We start from the raw sequence: 22,649 nt of genomic DNA, 5'->3' as shown, positions 1-22,649 counted from the left end.
GCAGCACTCCAGCCATGCGAGTGGTCCCACCACGTTTCCGTGATGGCAACCAAGTCATAGCCTTCCCGCTGCACGATGGCTTCCAGCTCCTCTTGTTTGTTACCCATGCTGCGTGCATTAGTGTAGATGCACTTCAGTCGGGCCATTGCCTTCTTCCCCGGCTTTGCCATTGTTCCCCCCGGCACAGCTCCAACAAGCCTAATTTCAGCCCCATCCCCCTTCTTTCCTAGTTTAAAGCCCTCTCAATGAGCCCTGCCAGCTCCTGGGCTAGGATCCGTTTTCCCCTTAGAGATAGGGACCCGTCTGCGGTCACCAGGCCGGGTGCCGAGTAAAGCGGCCCATGGTCAAAAAACCCGACATTTCTGTGTTGGCACCAGCCTCTGAGCCATGTGTTAATCAGGTGGGCTTTCCGTGTCCTCTCGGTACCCCTCCCTGCTACTGCAGGGATGGACGAAAACACCACCTGTACTCCCGCTCCATCCACTAACCATCCCAGTCCCCTAAAGTCCCGTTTGATAGCCTTCAGGCTTCTCTCTTCAAGATCATCACTGCCAGCCTGGACTATCAAAAGAGGGTAGTAGTCAGAGGGGCGAACCAGGTTGGGAAGCTTTCTGGCAACATCCCTGACCCTGGCCCCAGGGAGGCAGCAGACTTCCCTACGGGTAGGGTCAGGTCGACAAATAGGGCCCTCTGTTCCCCTGAGAAGGGAGTCGCCTACTACGATCACACTTCTGTCTTTCTTGGTGGAGGCAGTCTTGAGGCGTGGAGTCGGCTTCCCCGCCCTAGGCATCCTCCCGGGTAGACTTTCTACCTCGTCCTCACCCACCGGTCTCTCAAGCTCCAGGGCCTCAAATCTGTTACGTAAGGGCACCCGGGAAGGTGGGGCCAGTAGGGGGGGGGCGTTGCCTGAAAGGTCGAGCAGGGACCTGTCTCCATCCCTCCTCAACTTCTAGGTCACCTCCCTCTGCCCGACAGCGACAGGGCAGGGGGTCCATACCCATCTGGGGTGTCTCACCCCAGTACCTCTCCTTCAGGCCTTGCAGGGAGTCACTCCACCAGTCTATCTCCCGCTCACACTCCCTAATAGCCCTCAACCTCTCCACCTCCTCTTTGAGTTCTGCCACCAGGCGGACCAGGTCATCCACCTGCTCGCACCTCACACACACGGTGCCTCTGCCTCCCTCAGATGGCAGCAACAGGCTCAGACACTCCCTGCACCCAGAGACCTGAACTGCCGCATTGTTGAGCAGGCGGTCAGTCTGGGTGGCCACAGACTTTCTAGAGAGAGTGCTCTGCCTGGTGAAGACCATCGCAGCCCAGCTAGCAGTCGACAGCCATTAAAGATGTTGTTCTTATGGGCGGGGGGAAACTCTGCCCCCTCTGCCCTCCCTGCTCGCCCTGCCTGCACGAACTGCCACGCAAACTGCCGCGCCCCGCCCTTCTGAAGCGCCACGCCCTGTTTGCCCGCCCTCGTCACTGCGCTCCTGGTCGCCGCGCTCCCCAGGGGCTGCTTTTGAATGGCCGGGGAGGGGTCGCTGCTGGCTCCGCCTACGCCTCATCAGCCTCCCTCACGGGGGCTGCCGGGTCCTGGCGGCTCCCTCGAGCGGCCTCGATGTCGGAAAAAAAGCCCTGCCTGTCCCGGTCCCCTGATCCGCTGCAGAACGCATCTGCCCCGGAGCCGATCGCCTTGGCAAGTCAAATGTGTGACATTCCCAGTTAACATCTGGCAAGTTGAAGTCACCCATAAGGACAAAGGTGGATGATTTAGAGGTATATCTTAATTTCTTAAAGAGTAATTAATCAATGTCAACATCCTGTCTTGGTGGCCTATAGTAGACTCTCACAATGACATCTGCTTTATTTGCTTGTCCTTTAAAACTTACCCAGAGGCTCTCAACCATGTCATTGTCAACTGCAAGCTTCATACAGTTCAGCCCCCTTCCCTCCTCCACCCCCCCCATACAGTATAATACAGTATATTAGTATATAAAGTATACAAAGTATATTTACTTTATTAATTTAGTAAAGTTTAAACTGATGATTACAAAAAAAAAAAAAACAACTAAGTTTTCCAAAGTATGTAATTCAAAAAATGCATCATGTCAACTGATTGAAGTAAAAATTGTTATTTTCCCCTGGTTCATAAAACTTTCCTGAACCTACACAGTAGGAATATTAACAACATTCAAATATTCATTCTTATAAATAAATTCAATAAATAAATACAGCTTTAAGTCTGCTAATGATATTTCCAGTGGAAGTTAGATGATTTTGTCCCTAACTGCCCAAAGATTCTATTATTTAAAAACAAAACAAAACAAAACAAAACAAAACAAAACAAAACATTTAAACATTAAACATTTCTCTATCGGTTTGTCTTATTAAACATCTACAGTGGGTATGTAAAGTGTCAGACTATTTCAAAAAGGTGATCTTCAACAAAACCGGAAACAAAATGTACAAAATAATATCCTAATATACATCAAACAAGGTAGTAAGTCTTCCCCATCTTCTGTATTTAATGTTATATAACACAAAATTTGCATATTATAGCTTAATACATTTTTTAACATAAAATTTTACAACCACCCTTAAGATAAGCAATATATAAGGGAATGTAAAATTGTTTAAAATGTAATTTATGAGTATTAAAATTAACATTTCCAATTACAAAGTGTAATATTTATTCTCTAGAGGTCAATGATATGACATTTCATTTTCAGTCATATTTGACTTTCTACCCTTTGTGCTTCTAAGGCCAATGCATTGGCACAAACTAACTCACTCTTTAATGCTGCTTCTTTACCACTTGATTTTATTTCATAAATCCTTCAAACTAATAGAAAAATATATGCAGTCCTGATGTAATTCTCTTAAAATTAGGGGCACAGCTCAAGAAATAAATTAATTTTAATGTGTTTTTTTTATATTATGTGCAGTAATGTCTAGGAAACTCTAATAGCAGTTTCATTGCATTAGGCACTGAACATACAGAGTAAATAGTAAGTTCCTTCATCCCCCAAAATATGTAACTTAAATATTTCAATGAAAAATTAGATTTTCTTTTGTCCTTTAAATGATTGTGTCTGATATTCATAAATAAGTAAATAAACAAAATAACAAAAAAATCATTATTCTATTTGATCTGATTATTTTAAGTATAATAAGGAATATACCAGAAAATGGATTCTTCTTTCAACAGTAATAAGAAAGCTTGTGAAATTTTGTGTGTCCATACTAGAACACTTCCAGTGCAATGGCTTTACATGTGAATTGTCCTGTATCTGTGGGTTTGAAAAGCTGGAGATTTTCAAAGGGAATATGTTTGTATAAGATTTGCATATTCTTCTCAGTGACTCAATTATGTCAGAAACAGATTAAAAAAAAAGAAAAAAAAAAACAGTGCTGAAATCTCAGCTTTGGAGTCTTGCTATTCATGAATTGTAGCTATAAGTAAAAAGAAAACCAGATGTTTAGAGTTCCCTGTATATTTTGAAGACACGAATTATGCATCTGTGTTTACTTTGTGTTCAGTACTTGTTAATTCAATTGTCTTTCCTTGTCTGTAAGGAAAAAATAAAACTTACATAGGCCTGTTACACACACAAAATACAAGTAAAAAAGTAAGACTTGCTTAGTCTAATAACTGAAGAAGACGTGTTGCTCTGTCAGATACTTTAAGGTGATCTTGTAAGAAGCACTCAGTGATATTCAGCTCTGAGTAGAAGAGTAGTTACTAGGAAGAGCAACAATATTACATACACAGTATGGATATGTCCCAATTCTATTACATCCAGAGACCTGTTCAGGTTTGTTTCTGTCTTTTTGCAAGCCTTGACAGAAAGTTGACTGTACAAGCCATTAATTTTAAGAACAATTCACTTCATCAGATTTATCCAGGTTGAGAGAAAGAGTTATTTGTTATAAGCTAAAAGTCAAGTATACTCTAAAACAAAATCAGCTACCTAGTAAAACAGAACGATATGAAATATAACTGGGTATTAAACTGGAGAGCGGAAAGAAGGTAATTATTTTTAAATATGGCACCAAATTAAGGAACAGTTGGTATTTGCAAAGAACAGATGTTAAAAATCATTATTGTAACCACTGGCAATATTGTATCTTATAATAAGCAATACACTAACACAAAATAGTGTGGGAGCAAAAAGAAACCTATGGTGATAGTACTCAGTTTTCAGAGCAAAAAAGCTATCTTGATTAATGTTAATTGAGATATTAAAATGTAGTATATACCTTAAATCATCTTACAAAGGTATGTTTTCTCATTAACTGAGAAAAGAGAAATCAGCATCCTTTCATCAGAAAAGGAGCCTATGTGCCTAAATCAGTAAGAAAGTTCACCAAACCCTGAATAAAGACTGAAACATAAAGAAAAATGAGAGTGAAGCCTTATTGAGTGCTAAGTGGAAATGAGCTTCTCACATCTGCAGCTGAGCATATGACAAACATCATTATTGTGAACATAAATATAACTATGTAAGTTATACGCACATTTGAACAGTGCAAAAGTACTACTCCCCAAAGGGGGATGTCACAGACTGCTGCTAGCCAACCAAGGAAAAGAATTACATTTCCTCATTTCCTATACCCTACTGTAAACATATTGTTTCAGAATCAATGGGCCATTCAACAGAGATGTCAAAGGAACAATATGAAAATGTGAACCAACTGACTATCTAGCTCACAGTACAGTTAACTAATAATGAAACAGGAAGAAATTATGTGCCAGAAAACAAATACACAAAGGAAACCTCAACAAATAAATAAATAAATAAATAAACAGGAGTGGGGGCTGCTGTGGTAGGCGGAGAAGTTAAAAGATAGAATGCACCCTCAAATACACTGGGGTAGGTCCTTTTTTTTTTTTTTTATTATTGGTTGGTTGGTTAGTTTTGGTTTTGGTGTTTTGGTTTTCCTACAGTTAAGAGCTATCAGAAGTTGGCATACTCCATGACCATAGAGAAAGAACTTCCAAAGAACTTCTGAGAATGGAGTATGATCTGTCTTGATTCTCTCTTCCTCTGCTGCTGTTTTTTAATTTTGTTTTTGTTTGTTTGTTGTTGTTTTTATAACAAAATATTTTTTTAAAAAATGATATCTTTAGGTAGTATATATTTTTTGTTGATGTTAATATCAATAATTTAAATACACAGATTAGGAAGACAGATAGATAAAAGGCCTGGGATTACAAGTTGCAAAAATACAAGCTTCTCTTTAGAACAAAACCAGAATAAAACCTAAAGTTGAACTTTTCCCAGTTTACATGGACAACCTCACCTAATAGCACTATTTTGAAAGGTTTTAGTCCATTTTTCTCAGGGTTTTAAAATATTTTCTGCAGCCTGTACTTGTCTTGATGGTCCCAGCTTCATTTTCTAATATTACTGCTTATTATATTTTATGTGTTCCTTTCCTACGTTCTAATAACAAAATTGAATTTTCAAGGATAAAAAAAAGACAGGAGGGGAAAGACTTACATAATGTAATTCATACAAAAGTGCTGCAAGTGGCTCATTTAGACATTGTTTTGACATATGGGCTAAATTAAGACTTTAAATAGTGCAATACATCTTTTAATACAAAAGAAAGAGTATAAATGGGACTCAATTAATGAGCAGAAAATGTAAAAGACATACTGGAAAAGCTTCAAATTGCTTACTAAAATAAACCAGCAAAATTAATAGATAATGACTCCTGTAGCTCACTGTCATGTCCTCTTAACCACAACATCAATCAGAAAAACAAACAAACAAACAAAAAAACTTGCTTACACCCACTTATTTTACTTATTTAAGTTGCATGGGTGAACACTCTGATGAGGATAATTGTATTTTTAAATTGCCAACACAGAAGTAAATAAATAAATAAAAAAAAGTTTATTCTTCAACAACAAGGCATCTATTAAAAACTCTTGAACCCTCAAGGTGAAGGGATGGATTCTGCAGGTGGATGAGTGAAGTCAAAGCAGACAGCCCAGCCATGGGAGAGGGAAAAATGCAGAGAGGAAGGAAAGGAGCAAGTCTCTGTCACAATTCACCAGTACTGGTTTTCTTCCCTACGGCCTGGAAGGAGGGGCAAAAGGCAGCAATATACAAAACTGTGTGTTTAGCTGCAAAATGAAGAAGACAACATAAGGCTTTATTTCCTTTCCTATAACTGTTAATGCAACTGCATATTACTGTCTTGTGGGATAATTCACTTCTGGCTTCAACAATTTTATTTCATGCTTACAGAGGAAAAACTGATGAGGTGTTGTGATTATTTATATTAAGCATGAATGTTGTCTTTCTCAGAAACATCCCAAACTAATGTATATTTCTTCTACACATGGTGTGAAAACTCCACTTTATAGTTGCTACCTAATCCTTTATTAGTAAACCACCTTTTTTATTTTCTCACATAAAAGTAGATGATTTCTGGTGTAGATAAATATGTAAAATGCAAAATATTAAGATCATTTACTTAACTCTTTGTTGGTTTTGACCTAATAGTACGAAGACTTTTTCTTGCTGCAACATTTTTAATTTCTTACAAGGCAATCTAACCAAACCTTCATCCAAGGCCCTATGACTTTTAGCACCGCCTTAGACTTAAAAATCCTTTTAAGTATTATTATTTATTTTATCTGGTTTCTGCTGTACTACAGTTCTATTTTTTTTTCTACTTTCATTCTTGATCACTGTCATAAACATGGTACTTTCTGATTGTTATTTTATATGTCATTTACTATAATACTCTTTTCAAGGTTGCTAGTATGCCCTACAGAGTAGTTTCTCTGTGTCTTCAGATGTTTCCAACTTTTTTCCTCATGAATTTTTAATTTATTGAAATTTTTTAACTTTTGAAATGGTCATGCACTGATATTTTAAAGAGAGACAGGAGAAAAAAATAATATGTCAGATGAGGTAAAACACCCTAAATTCAGACTGAAAATTATGATGCAAGGGGTCCTTAGTTAACTATTTAGCATATGACAGAGGAAGTCTCCATGGAGAGGAACTGTGGGCTCTGGCCTTCAATAAGCTTCCAATGAAAAAAACCACTAATATCTTCCTTCACTTTGTAAGCACTATCATTTAACTACTGTGGGCATTGCTGTTGTTTTTAAATGATGGTGCAATACTTCCACAGCAACAGTGGAGAATTTATAACTTCAGAAACAAGCACGATAAGTCTCTGCTGATATTCCTGGATACAGTGTCATATTGAGAAAGAACAAGCAGAAATTAAATTACTCACAATAAGCTTTCAGAAACAGACTTATTTGCCCATAGTCTTTCTATGTGCTGTGGTATCTATAGCTATAGCTATAGCAATAGGTATATAATCTATCTATATTTATCCCTGTATTTTTTTCCCCTGTACCTTTTTCCGCAGAGGAAAGACTAAAGGACATTTAGGTATATTTGCTTTCTTACATCTGTACACATACACAGGCCTGAAACTTTCCAGCTGTAGTCTATCATAACCTGTTTAATTATGTTATCTTGCTTTGGTCAGTTTAATAATTGCATATATAAAGCAAAGATATCTTTCTCTGTTTGTTCTGGATGCTATATGCAGCTAAATCTTATAAAAAATTAGGTTTGGTCATTCACACAATCTCAAGGATAAACAGTGCAATGATTTAGATATGAGTTAGCAGTGTGGAGAAATATGATTGAGAGCAAGCACTGAATTGAGAGTCTAGAATGCAGAAGAGAAGTGAGCAGTTTTTAATGAAATTAAAATATTACAATAAAGGAAATAATAATGTTTTAAAATCTGCTAATAATGAAGGTGAAAAGAAAAGATACACATGAAATAACAGGAAAGATATACATGAAATAACAGTATTCGAAGTGGTCATTGTGGATAGTACTAAAAAATAATGGGCTTCACTCTAAGGAAGAAAGTATGAGATTAGATATCAGAAAAAAATATACATTTGTTTTTTACCATCATGGAGAATACTTAAGTGCTGTTTCTTGTGTTTAAAACAATAGGCATTGGAGTAGAAGTGTTTTAGGTAGGTTGCAATTTGATGCAACAAGAAAAAGTCTGAGAGTGATAGAGGTCTAGACGTAAAGTGGAAGCTATGTTATACCATACAGCTTTTAGAACAGGTTATTCAAACATCTTCCAGTGATGTTTTAAATTTATTTGACTCTGTCTTTGGGCAAAGGAGTAATCTAATAACATGTTAAGGTCCATCCCAGTCTCATTTCCTATAATTACAGGACACTGGGATATGAGGTCATGTTAACATCGTATCTTTTAATATCCGAAGGTTGCCGAACCATTTGTTTCAAAAATCAGTTTTCAAAAACATATTTGTCTCCAGACAATATTTCTACCTGTTATCTTATTGTCCACCACTTAAACATTTAAAGATTGATTTACACTAACTGGATGAAAACTTTTTCTGTTTTCAATAGATTTTAAACTACTGAAATAATGAATAAAGCACAGAAACACTTTTTTTTTTTTAACTTTATCTCTCTATCATTCTCTGATATCTTTTAAATCTTTTTATGTCATTAGTTTCAGAATGTGGTGGGTTTGTTTATTTTGTTTTGTTTTGTTTATTCGTTTGTTTGTTTTTCCCCATTCCTATTCTTGTCCCTTTGTAAGCTCTCATCAACATCAGATAGCCTGGCATCAAAACTAAGAAGGACAGTGATTTTGATTTGAACTAGTGAGTATAGTATCTGAATCTTATTTAAAAATCCACTCCTATTCTGAGTTGATTATAACATCTTTATAAAACATAATGCTTTCTGCCCTTCTAGATCATGAATATGGTCTAACAAGAGCTGACTTCCACATCTAACCTCCGTTTTGAAAACCGGTGATATAGAAAAAACAATAGTTTTTTTTCCTTTAGAGAATTTATTTCATTTCTGGATTAGTATTAATTTAAAAACATTCCTGAGACTTCAGTCCCTGGTCAGATAGAAATTACAGTTTTAGGAACATGACAATGAATGTACCATCCACTTCACTTAATTCACAGAATTAAATAGCAATGTCAAATTAACCAAACAAAAGAAAAAGCTTGGAAATTTGTTTCACATATTCACATAAATACGTGTATTTTTGCATTAAATATTTGAAAGCTGAGTACTGATGCCAGAGTCTGAGGTTTATTTGCAATATGCAGGTTTATCCATTTTAAATAAAAGAACTTGCACAACTCCCAGATGCTTGTTTTGCTTAAAAATAAATTGCTTATTCAGCTTATGGAATATTCTAAAGTGCTTTATATCAACCAAAGTTACTATCACATATATTTGAGTGATTTTTGGCTTTACCGAGGATCATTATTTATGTAATTCCAACAGATATATGACTCCTCTACAACACACTTTCATTAAGATTTAATAGGTTATTCCTAGTGAGTTAGCTTCTTTCGTTCTTTCAATTTTTTCCCCATACTATCTCTTGTTATTACACAAAATCAAATTTTAAGAAGTAATGCACCTCAGTGACATTTCGTAGTGGAGAATGGGTTTCTGAATTCTTAGCAGAGCAATACTTAAGAAAGAATGTCTTACAGATGTTGGAGTACTCTCTGTTTTTCATGTGGTAGTACAATAAGAAACATGACAGGGAAAGGAGGAGGAACCTTGAAGTGGTAAGAAATGAAATCTTGGGGGAAAGAAGTTGAGTGACCTTCCTCTGTCATATGGATGGCATAGTCCCAGATCAATGATCAGTTCTAGCAGGACACATGCAACTGCCTGAGTGACCCCAACTTGCAATTTCTGGTGGGTATCAGTTAATGCTGTAAAGAAGAGCTGGACTGGTAATAAATAGAAGGGAATGGAAGGGAAAAAAAAACGAAGACGTTTTGATACAAATTTTCAAACAGTACGAATCCTCAGAGAAGGACTGATGGCCCAGCACACGCTATATCTGCTGAGTTTACTTTGTGTATATGTATATGTAATTTCATGAAGGTCTCATGCTGAAAACTGTATTTTACTTTTATGTATGTCTTCCCATGTTTTCTGAATTGTAATAAAAAGAATTATTATGATGAAAGAATGGCTGAATTCAGCACTTACGTGTCTAACATGTAAGTCAAGCAAGCAAAAAAAAAAAAAAAGGTGAGCAATGCACAGCAATGATATGCAAAGAAAAGGAATCTTGCTTTGCTAATTGACTAAATATATCAAATACAAGATGAAAAAGTCAAGCTATGGTATTATGTGGTCGAGATATTATATTTCTTTTGAACTCCAAAATTCAGGGAGAGGAGTGAATTAACTTTGTCCTGAATTCCTTCATTGTTCAATCCATCAGCTGAGGTTTTGATCCAAACCAGAAACCTTGCAATTGACATACATATTATCTCCTTCCCATTTTAAAGCCAAAATGGCAACCAAAAACATCTCAAAACATGAATATTTAATTGCATCTTCTGTGTAAATTGAAAGGAAACACAAAATGAGTGTTAAATATATAAGATAAATAAATATAATATATATATATATAAATAGATAAATAAAAAGATAAGCCATAAAGATGATAAACAGACCCCACATTTCTTCTATAATACAAAATTTACTTCTCCCATGTTTACCTATATGAAGTCTCATGGTGTAAATCTGCAGAAGTTAATAGTCGCTGAAAAAGCAGATTGTAATGCCAGAGATGGCTTCTAATGTTAAGATTCCAAAATCCTCTTTATTTGAAGTCCTCTTAAACTTCAAACTCTAATGTCTGTCTTGTTTTTCAGTCTCTTGAAAATGATGCATGGTATATATTATTTGAACATAAAGAATAAATTCCCACTTGAACACCTTGTTTTGTATAAAATGCTTATCCATGTAATTCTGCTTACTGAATATAATCATAAGACACTGTATATCCTTGTTGGGTTTCTTTTTGTTGTTGTTGTTTGGAATTGCTAAGCCACTATCCATCATATATGAGAAGCTGAGGCAGTCTTGTGAAGTTCACACTGACTGGAAGAGAGGAAACATCACCCCCATTTTTAAAAAGGGAAATAAAGGAAGACCCAGGAAACTACAGACCAGTCAGTCTCACCTCTGTGCCTGGCAAGATCATGGAGTGGATCCTCCTGGAAACTATGCTTAGGCACATGGAAAATAAGGAGGTGATTGGGACAGCCAACATGGTTTCACTAAGGGTAGATCACGCCTGAGAGATCTGGAGTGATGCTTTCAGGTGTGGTGCCCCCAGCACAAGAAGGACGTGAAAGTATTAGAACGAGTCCAGAGAAGGGCCATGAGGATGATCAGAGGTCTGGAGCACCTCTCCTATGCAGACAGGCTGAGAGAGTTGGGGTTGTTTAGCCTGGAGCAGAGAAGAATCTGGGGAGATCTTATAGTGGTTTTCCAGTACCTGTGGGAGGTGCCCCTGCCCATGGTAGGGAAGTTTGAATTAGATGGTCTTTAAGGTCTCTTCCAACCCAAACCATTCTAGGATCTTATGTTTCTATGATTCTTAAACAAGCAAATACAAGTCAGAGTGAACAAGGACTATAATTCAGTTCTAAAATGGTCTTACTGGTGATTTGTACATTATATCTATGTCTGTCACTGGCTCTTCTCTCTAGTGGTTATTCCTTCTTTTTCTGTTCTCAGTGGATATAGGAAGCCCCACGTAGCACTGGGAGATGATGCCCTCTGCTGAACTGCACGTGTCTCTCCTGTAGGATGCTGAATAGTGCATCTGAGGCAGCTGGGGGGAAAGATCACAATCTATGTTCTCACTGGGTTGTCAAGGGTACTCGAATTAACACCAAATAGACTGATTTTGAATGTTTTTCCTGTTTTTCTTTTAATGACCCTTACTCTGCTTGTGAGTACTAGTACTTACAACAGTATCCTTCTCTGTATTCAGTGTTGTAGCACAGCAATATTTAGACATATAAATAAGAGTTATGGAAATAAAGTAGCTGTCGAGACCTTGGAAATGTATGTGGATACATACACATGTAGATTCTCATATACATACACATATGCACTCCTATTTACATCTATAATGAATACTTCCAGCCCTAATACTCCTTCCTGCAAACAGGAAAACAGAATTTCATGCAGATTTCAGATTTTTGACCAAACATCCATTAGCCAAAAGCATGATTTAAAGTCTAAGACACATGAATCACGTGGAAGTTGACTGCTTTTATCATGAATGTGAACTGTTGTGCAAGCAGGTACATGGCTGTATCCACTTTGATTCACTGATCTTTTTTAAAGATGTAAACCTATTTTTCCAAGACAAATGAAGTGATAAATGTAATAAACCTAAGCACTCATTTTAGGAAAAAAGCAAATGGTTTTAGTATTTTGCTGAAGAAGTAAAAGCCCCATAAGACACAGCTTTCACCTCCCCAAAAAGGTAGACTCGAAAGACCAAAGGAAAAATAATAATAAAAAAAAAAAAAACTTTTTGCCTAAAAATGAATCAGCAACAAAGGTGCAAGGAAGGGGGATAAGGCCAGCATACTAGGGTGAAGGTTCATTCCACACACAACCCCAACTATCGTCGTTTCCCCCCACTCCCCAAGAAACACCCAGCAAACAGCGGCAGATGTCACCCTGACAGGGAAAGTGGCAAGTGGCCATCTCAGCTCTGTTTGTAACTTCTTTCACAAGAGTCAAGCTGCTTTTTCCACTCCATTCAGCATGTTTGTGAGTGCTTGATTTGTTCAGAAAACAAAAAAGGGCAAGAGCTCCAGAATTCAATAGAAGGTCAGAATGGCAATCTCTTTTGCCAGGTCGGGCTTCCTTTTATACCATGACATCTGGTGCCATTACCAGAACAAATTAGAGCAATTCAAACCACTAGCAGGGGAAAGAAGGCTTTTTGTTTTTCATGCAGCAGAGCTACAGATTTGAGGGCAGGCTCTGGGGCTCCCACCAACTCAGCATAGCAAGAGATTTGCTACACTTGTTTTACAGATTCTGACTGCAACAAATGTAATCAGTGATTAAATTAAAGATGTCCATCCTTCAGTACAGCCTCCACAAAAAGAAGAGAAGAAATAATTACACTGATGAGTTTGCACTTCATTTTCAGGCTGTTAAAGCACAAAGCATTACCATCTCAGAGGACTGTCCTTCAGAATGCATAGCATGGCTCCCCTTCCCCCATCTAGCATTTTAAATCTGTGTCTAATGGAATTATCTTTTATTCTGTATTCCAAGAAATAATAATGCATATTTTGCTTACAGATGTGTAGCCTCTTTAGTCTGTTTGCTACATTAATTCAGTTACTGATATTAAATATTTTTGAACATCTGTTCATTTTTATCTATATTGTTCGTATTCTTCTTCATCTCCTCCTATACTTTAATAGAGCCAAATTCTTTCTACTGCCTACAGACGGGAGAGCTCCACAGTTAACACATCTTCTAGGTACATTAGCTGCAGGCAAAAATGGGTCTTAAATGTGTAATCTCTACTTGTTAGTGGGACTCTGTTCAACAGCAAAACAATTTATTTTGTCAAATTGGACTGAATCACACTTTCAGGGGAATTCTGCAACTTTTATTGTTAAAATCTTTCCTCTGTAAGAATTCAATTTTCGTTTTGATTGTATAGGCTTGCTTTACAAAACATACCTTGCTGTGATCTATCATTGAAGCAGGAAAATGCGTCTTGATGAGGTTGAGAAAATTTGTATGTGCAATACCAGGATCTCTGCTCCATTAATAAGGAATATCAATGTCTTAGTATCTCAGACATTATGCAATATTAACTATTAACTCAGCATTTGTACAAATCTCCTGATCAGGAATAAAACTCATCTTCAGCATGAGACCCTATGCTGAGACATGGCTCTGACCCCTTGCTTTTGTACTGATGGCCGCTTTCACTTGTAGTATTGTTATATAGACTTTGAATCCATAGTACATTTTCACTCAAACTGCAGATTGTTTAACTGACTGTATCACTGCTGTACACTTACATATGCATAGATTTATGATAGGAAAATAAGTCTTTGAAAATAGATCTTTAAGAATACCATGGGTACCCTTTAGACAGAGATAAGGCATTTGTTCATGGTTTTATATGGAAGAACCGTACTCAGTACAGATGAGGATTGAAGTATTTAAGCATTGAATTCCAGTGACACTGTAAAACTAATCCATCACTAATAAAAGAGTAACTGTCCTGACTCTGCCAATAATAGCAACTTCTGTAATTTTTGTATTTTTTTATATCCTCATTGCAATTTATAGTTTTCCAGAATTGTGATCTCATGAAAATAACATGTTACTAATGTAGTTCATAGGGGCATGGTGCAAAGTTTCCACCCTCTGTGTACTAGCTCTTATCTGCTAGTGTTTACTCAATTACATCATCCACAGTCAGACATGATACTGTTTTGCCAACACAACCCTTGGTACTCAAGGACATCCATCTTCAAAGAGTTCAATAGCATTTTTAAAAGCTTTTGGGATACTAGTAAATGTGTCCCCATCATCTAGATTGTTTGGGAAAAAATAAATAAATAAATGAAAAATCTTTCAGCATTGGTTATTCATAAGACTTAAAATACTGCTTTAAGATGGAGGCCTCACTATGGAGAGATTATTGCTTGTATAACCCATAATTTGAATCACTGTAACTTGTAACTAATTGTTGTTGTTCTGTTTTGTTTATTTATTTTTGTGGAGCCTGGCATAATTTCTAGAAAGATGAATGCAAGCCTTTCCTAGTGGAGTTTAATTGTAAATCCACTCACTTTATAGGAGAATTTTAGGTTCTGATCCATAAGACCTCAAGAGCTGATATTTGAGACCTAATTAACAGAGATTGCTTCTTTTTTGTTGTTTGTTTAAAAAGAATAATACAACAAACAAAAAAAACAAAAGGAAGCCAAGTTTAAACAATGCTTCAGGATTCATGTCAGGATAGTATCTTGCCATAATAAGTCACAATAAACATGCCCTTGCAAATACAGAGATCAAACCTGAATTTACCCAGGTATGATCTTTTTATCCATTCATCCAATGAAAACAGTCATACCATCAGGAGTAATTTACATGCTCAAATATGACTGCATTCAGCCATTGCCAACACAAGGGATTAGTATGATGACCCATCTCAATTATCATCTTTTTTTTTTTTTTTTTTTTCAGAATTTGGCAGGCACTGATGGATTAATGCATTTTAAAAGGACACTATGGCTTCAGCTTGGTAAAACTCTTACCATGTTGAGGAGATTACGTTATATTTAGTACAAGATTTACCATAACACATCTATAATAACCAGAAGTCTTAATTTCACATAATACTTAAAAGTAAATGCTATGACTTCTAATGGTCAACTCAGTCTAAGAAAAGCCATCTTAACACAATGCATATTCATTTATTTACACATATCTTACCTCACTGAAAGTACTTGTAAAATCAGTTTAGGATAAATGTCAACAGAAATATAAGCAGGGTTTTAAGAGAGTTGCATTTCACAGAGCATATTTTTACCTAGGGGCATTTACTTGATTCCTGGAAATAATTAATGTCAGAGGGTCCTGAAGAGAGGAGCAAAACTACCTAGGGTCTTCTTCATGATAAATCATTACATGACTTTTGACAGTAACAACTTCTTTGGAGAAATGATGTTTTAGGATACTTGTTTTGCATATTTATTTCACATTATAAAAGACACTGATTTTACTTCTGCTACAAAGAACCCTACCACTTCCTGAACATGCTGACAGAATGTGAATCATATTCAAGGTTGATAACACATTTTCTGTTAAAGATGCATGTCAACCAAGATAGCATTTTTATTTAGCTTTCCTCCTAGCTATTCCCCTTTAAACAGATGCCTTTTAAATGCTCTGTAATTAATGTGAAACTGGTCTGGTTAGGGCAGAGAAAGGGATTGTGACATGACTGATATCATCACCCTCTTTTCTACGGAGCTGAATCAAATTACCTGTGAAAAGTACTTTCTACTCTCTCTTTTTATAGCTTTCCACCTTCAGATATGAAGACAGTGAGCAGAAACTGTAATGTGGACCTAAAAAAAATGTCCTGACCATCAATATGCAAGATTGGCAACCTGAGTAGTTATTATGACCAGTGAACCAGAAATACAGTTCAGTAACTGAAACACACTCAGATGCTCATACTCAAATGCAAGAATTGAAAGGAATGAATTAATTTAATAAAATAAAATGATTTTGAATGAACTTTTATATTAATCTTCTACTCATTCTTACTACAGTAATGTAGATTTTACTGAGACATTGGATCAAAATACATTTTTAGACATATAAGTGTTCTCATTATTTTTTGCTAGATATATTTCTAAAAGCGTTTTCCAAGTTCTTGTTGCCATTATATAGTCAGAGTGCATTTGTTCTCTCAGGGAAAACCAAAGCTATGTGCCTTCACATATGGAAATGTTTTTCTTTTCACTAGAGTGGATAGCCAGGGTTACTGTAAAGGTAAAGGCAAAGGCTTGCAGAAAGGCAAGGTGCAAAAGTCTCAGGTCGCCTGTTCAGGGGCAGGTCACTGTTCCATAGATTAGAAATAACTCTGCTCTCACCCTCAAGACTAGGAGAGCCAAGTCCTGTCTCTAGAAACACACCTGCCTGAATGGGATATTTTTTTCTACTGATTTGGTGTAAACAATTACAATAATGGTTACTAAGCTGACTTTCACAGAGAAGAAAAAAAATATATTAAACTGTAGTTCTTTGTTCTGCATGTGCAAAGTAGCAGTCATACACTGTCCTCACAACAGTAGCCTGGCACAAAAACAGCCTAGTTTTGCAGTAGGCTTACAGCCAAACATTTTGAGCAGGCTAACAATAGAAAATGATTTCACAGGCACAGGGTCTGCCCTGAGCTCACCCAGAGGCTTGAAGTCATTCACGCAAGCTCTCTCTTCCACTTGGTCCTTTCCCCCTTGTGCCCTTCACTGACATCCAGAATACAAATCTTCTAGACAAAATCTGATGTTTATATGAAGCTATGACTTGCCTGCAGCTTACAGATTTAGAGTGTCTTTAAGTACTTACTAAAATCTCACAATCAAAAATTGGCATTCTGAGACTCGATGTAATCAACACATTGTGCATTTGCCAAATGGGATAAAAAGATGGTAACTTCCTCAAAACGGACAAATTAATTTTATGTTCTCAAAGGCATACTAAATGTTAATGAGATTTAGACTTTGGATTTCAGGTGAATACAGCAGAAGTGTTTGGTGCTATAAAGAAACCCCCTAAAGTTTTAGCTCTCACCTGACAACACGGAAAGATGAAAGCAGTGGTCAGACAATATTTATTTCTCAGACCTGACCTGTGGGGTGTTACTGAAAGAGACTTTCTTTCCTTCCTCCAAGAAAAGTAATATGAAAATTAAAATTTCCCAGCTGTTAAAGCACTAGCCAAGGAAACTGGCACTTTATGTTCAAATGTATATATATGGAATATATATTCAATACCTGGTAGAAACTGTCTCCATGTGTCACATAACCCTTCTTTCACCTCTCCCTAATACTGTGGGTACTGTGCACTGCCCAGCTGGAGTCATGGCCTCAAGGGAAAATTCTCATTGATTTCTTTGTGATACAGCCAGCTACTCACTATGCCTGATGTGTTCAGATCTCTCAAGTATAAGGAGAACCCTTTCCCATCAAACAAACGAACAAAAAACAGGCAATGAAATATTTTTTCAAGATTAGCTATAAAATCCAAGAGGAACCTGATAAACATTTTCTTAAAATCTTTGTGTTCTTGTTTCTCCTCTCCTCTCCTCTCCTCTCCTCTCCTCTCCTCTCCTCTCCTCTCCTCTCCTCTCCTCTCCTCTCCTCTCCTCTCCTCTCCTCTCCTCTCCTCTCCTCTCCTCTCCTCTCCTCTCCTCTCCTCTCCTCTCCTCTCCTCTCCTCTCTTTTTTCTCTTTTTTATAGCATCTCTTTAGCTTCACATCAGTGAGATCTTAATTTTAAGGGGCAGAAATGGATAGGTGATCTGGTGAATATAACTTGTTTTTCATCCCACAAGCTTTCTTCTTTTTCAAATTATCCATCATGGTTTTTGCATATTCATGTTTCCTTTTACACTTAATTTATAAGCATTTGTAAGGTAGTCCGCAGATGTTATTTATAGCAACAGTTCATGTTAAGCCTTTGGAATGACTGTGAAACAAAAAGGTTGTGTTTTTCAGAAATTACTTGGTATGATGGCTATTTTCCACTGAATTTGGAACATCTAAATGCAGCTTAAGATACGCTGTCCTGGTATCCTCACTCATATTGAACACAATCAGAAAGGATCTGTGATGAACATATAGAGTGGAAGGTTCCAGCTGTGATAACTAGCTTTATGGACTGAGAGACATCACTGAAAGATGTGTAATCAGACCTGTGGTATAATTCAGAGAAAAATATTAAATTCCAAGGAGGGTGAGAAAGAAAAGGAAAAGAAGAGAGATGTGTGGATGTTCCTTTTTACACCTGTATCATAAATATGCTGAAAAAAAATAGAGAATGTATATGTTTTAATTCTATTTACAAAGATAACATAAACTTGATTTGAATATACTTTATCTGAAAGTCTTGTTTAAAAATAGATTAAATTCTCAGTTATAGATGTGATAAACTAGGCATAAGAATGAAAAATATGCCATAGATCTAATTAAGCACCCTTTCTTCAACACCTCAGAACTGCTGTGAGAGGTTTTATAGACTTTCAATCTCATAAACTGAGAGTTTTCTGGTGCAGCATATGAATATGTTCTCTTCACAGCCTCAGGTGCATAAGATGTGAGCTTCCACCAGCAATTTTGATAGTCCTATCACAGCAAAGTGTCCAGGTCCACCATGTCTTGAAAATAAGGTGCCTTCCCCATGCATATCCAGCAGCTCTGGCTGAAGATGAATTTCTTTCAGATTTACATTTCATGACTTCAGGAGCATGTGGCAGATACTATACATATTATACATACGGACACTTTGCTCATACTTGAAAACAAATTGCTGTCAGACTACATGAGAAGTAGCTGACAAAAACAATAAATAACAAAACACACTTCCCTGCCTTAGTGATCTCATTGCTCTGATGTACTCTGGGATACTTCTGGTAGCATATTCTGATGTATCCTCTGCATTTCAAGGGTTCTTTAAAATCAAATATTTGTTTTACTTGTACCCTCTCTCTTGTTATGACTGGTTCTATAGTTAAAGAAGAGTAACATTCTATCTCCTCTCTGCCTCAAGACCAAAATTTCCCAAATGCACAAAATCAATCACGTTCCGTTCCTTCATAAAGCGTGCTTTGTGGGTTTGTGAGTTTTGCCCTTTTTATCTTGTTTCTACAGTAATATGCATTTTTGCTGTTCTGTGTCTTATAAATGTTCAGTTCTCAAGTTCTAGCCCTATAAAAAGCATATTTCCTCTAAGACAGATATTGGGATCATCTCCTTGAGAGCAAACTGACTCCTAAGGGCATTACCATTGCCTGTGGAAAACACAGGCATGTTGACCTCTTTGTTCTTTGTCCAAGAAAGATTTGTTTCAGCTCCTCTGTGCCAACAGGGGCTTCCACATTTGCTGAAACATTCAATGATGTATCATAAAATCCAGCACCTGGAAAAGGAAACTTCATGCTAGAAATCAGACTCATTTTTTACACTGACAATAATTAAACACAGAAATCCTATAGTCGATGTTCTGTTGAAGTCTGTCTCTGCAAGTCTTTAAATTAAGTCTAAGAAACTTTCTACAAAAAACCTTTTAACTCCACTAGATGTTATCTGTGCTCACATATTACAATAGTAGGTGACAATGTAAAGCTTTAAGATAAATATAAAAATTATGGGATAAAATCTGTCACCTCTGCAATTCAAAAGATTAGATTAAGTGACCAAAAAAATCTCTCCAAAGGCTGGAAATTGATGACAGAATAAGAGCCTTGCCATCTCTTTTTAACCTGATCAGTTATACCTTTGATGAAAACTGTAAAAGGGACTGCAGAAGAGGCCATACACACCATAAAAAAAAAAAAAAAGAAAAAAAAAAAAAGAAACCTTTATTTGGATAGAATCCAAGCTGCTACTGAGATTGACCTTAAAATAGCATTGCAACAAGAGTAATAACTGCAATGCTGAGATATCATTACTGAAAATATGGTATATGTAAGAAGGAATATTTTAAATTCATCCAGCTTTCTTTCCACTATTGATTTTAAGCTTGTTCCTTTTTTTAGTTGTATAAATTTATTTGAGTCATGACTGACTTTTTAAGTTCCTGAATAGCTATTTCTTCCTTCAGGAAGACATAATAGTCTCCGATGTGTGTATGTGTGTGTATGCTTGTGCCTAACAGAAGTCTCATGCAAGAGGAACTAGCAATGAAATTCCAGATAATACTACAAAGGGCTTTTTCCTTGTTCTTTATAAAATAAAAAAATTATGCTAGAGAAAATACCTCTACATTGGAAGAAAAGATCACTGTACTCAGCTGTACTCAGCTCCCCCATTACTGCTTTTCCTGGTCACTTTGGCAAAGTTGAGGGAACTTGTAAACTTTGACTTTTCTCTATACAAGGGATAGAGGAGAAATTCTGTTTAGAAAGTGGAATGTAGATGGTTTGAAATCTAATTCTTGATTCTGAGATTGTTGCTTGTTGCTCAGATGCTCATTCTTCAACAGAAATTCCAAACACTGAAGCTCAAATAATGACACAAAGTATATTAGGACAATACTGTACACTCATGAGTTTTAAAACTGCAGGATATACCTATGATGAGTTAGTATTATTATCAAGATTAAACAAGTAAAAGGGAAAAATCAGAGAGCAGTAGATACAGTGTTGTCAAAGGAGAATGCAAATCTGCTTCTTATATTACTAATTTATTTTGCATTCATGATTTAGAATTTATGGATAAGTATTTTTGTCACATCATCCATCACAGACTGTCACTAAGGGGTGGAAGATAGAAAAATTAAAAACCTGCTTGTTACTGTAAACTAAAGAGCATGAACAGCATTCATCAAAGACAGACAGATAGAAGATAAAGAAGTGTTAACCAGAGCCAAGAGATCTGTTTTTCTTTCAAACGTTTATTAAATGCTCTAAATGCAGATTTATTTTCTTTTGCTCGATATTTATTGTTATTTCTTTTGCTATGGATGGGAAACTGATAAATTAATTATAAAGGTTTGTAATTTTACTTTTGCTTTTATAAATACGTTTACTTTTGCTTTTATAAATATGTTTACATCTACTGCCAAAATGCTATTTTTTAAACTTTGAATTAGCAGAAATGCATACTATACCAGCTGTTAAGAAAGATGATCTTTCTTTTTCATTGCTGAGAAAGTCACAAGACAATGAATCTATTATTAGTGGAGGACAGATACTGCATAAGGGAACTGATACAAAGTTAGTTGCTGCCAGTGGAAGTCTTTTAATTGATTCAGTAAGCTTTAGATCACGCTAGAGTTCAACTCTTGTGTACCCTTAAACCATAAATATCTGAGCTTTTACTTACAAAGAAATACAGCAATTTACTTTTTAAGACATAGTCTGAATACCAGTCTATTTCCTAATTAGAGCTAATGCATCCATACCTGCAGATTATACAGTGTCAAAATATACACCAGAATCTGTGCTTGTCTTTATAATTACAAGATGTAACATTTATTACAGCCATGCTACTGGGCCTTAGACAGCAAGTGCAAGGAAATGGTGAGAATATGAAGACTGTACTCTGACACATAATGCACAGTGGGAAACCTCTAACAAAGGCAACCCAGGTGTGAACAAAACAAAATTCAAAGGGCCTTGCTGAGAGGCAACTCAAGTAGTTCTACCCAGCAATTGCACCAACAAGGCTGAAGGGAATGGATAGGACCTGTTTTGGCTGCAGGGGAAAGAAAAAATAAGTGTTTTTAAGGAACTTCAAAACTAAATTAGAGAAGAAAGGCAGTTAGGAACTTTGGGGAAGGTGAGTTAAAATCAAAAAGTAAATCACAAGTTTAGCACGTGTGGATGTTAATGAAAGGCAATGGGACTGTCTAGAAACAAAAATTAAGAAAAACATCAGGAAATGATATTCATTAGTCTAGAGCAACGTAATATACCCACCAAGGGGGAATATATATATATATATATATATATATATATATATACAGAAAGTAATACATTTAGAATTAGTTTTCACCCAGCAGGAAAAAATATCCATGTATCAGCACAAGCAGCATGTTGAACTTGGCTTCTCAAAGCAGAGTGGTCAAAAAAAGCTAATGTGTTTTCTACAACATTACAAGGAAGTATAAAATGATATAAGGAAATGTCTTAGTTTAAGTTGACCCTTATTTTCGGTGCAGAGCTGATTTGCACGGCATTATCCCAAGTTCATGTCAGCAACACTCCACTGAAATCCTGTACTATCACAGTGTACAGATAGCCAACCTACTGCATTACATTTTGTTTGCAGCAAAAGAGTTCATCCCTCAGCAAAAGCATGTTGGTTGCTGGCATAGCATTCCTAGACTCTTACCTCTGCAATTTTCTATTCTGCAAGGTCAAAAATAATCTCTTTTGCTTCTTCATACACTACAAAATATGAACACTGTGGGAAATTTCAAGATCCCTGATTCTGTACTGGGCCCTCAAGGCTGCTTTAGAATTAATATCCATGTA

The 22,649-nt window shown here is 36.5% G+C and overlaps 1 protein-coding gene across 9 annotated transcripts in view; it reads right to left on the bottom strand.

The window, feature by feature from the left end:
• CDH19 (cadherin 19) overlaps positions 1-22,649 on the bottom strand; it is a 115,421-nt gene that overhangs the window by 79,665 nt on the left and 13,107 nt on the right. The window lies entirely within an intron of this gene.

The sequence above is a fragment of the Anser brachyrhynchus genome, assembly GCF_964034855.1.
Source record: "Anser brachyrhynchus genome assembly, chromosome: 2".
Classification (NCBI taxonomy): Eukaryota; Metazoa; Chordata; class Aves; order Anseriformes; family Anatidae; genus Anser; species Anser brachyrhynchus.
Note: the sequence above shows the minus strand (reverse complement) of the source record. Positions and strands in the feature narration are given on the sequence as shown.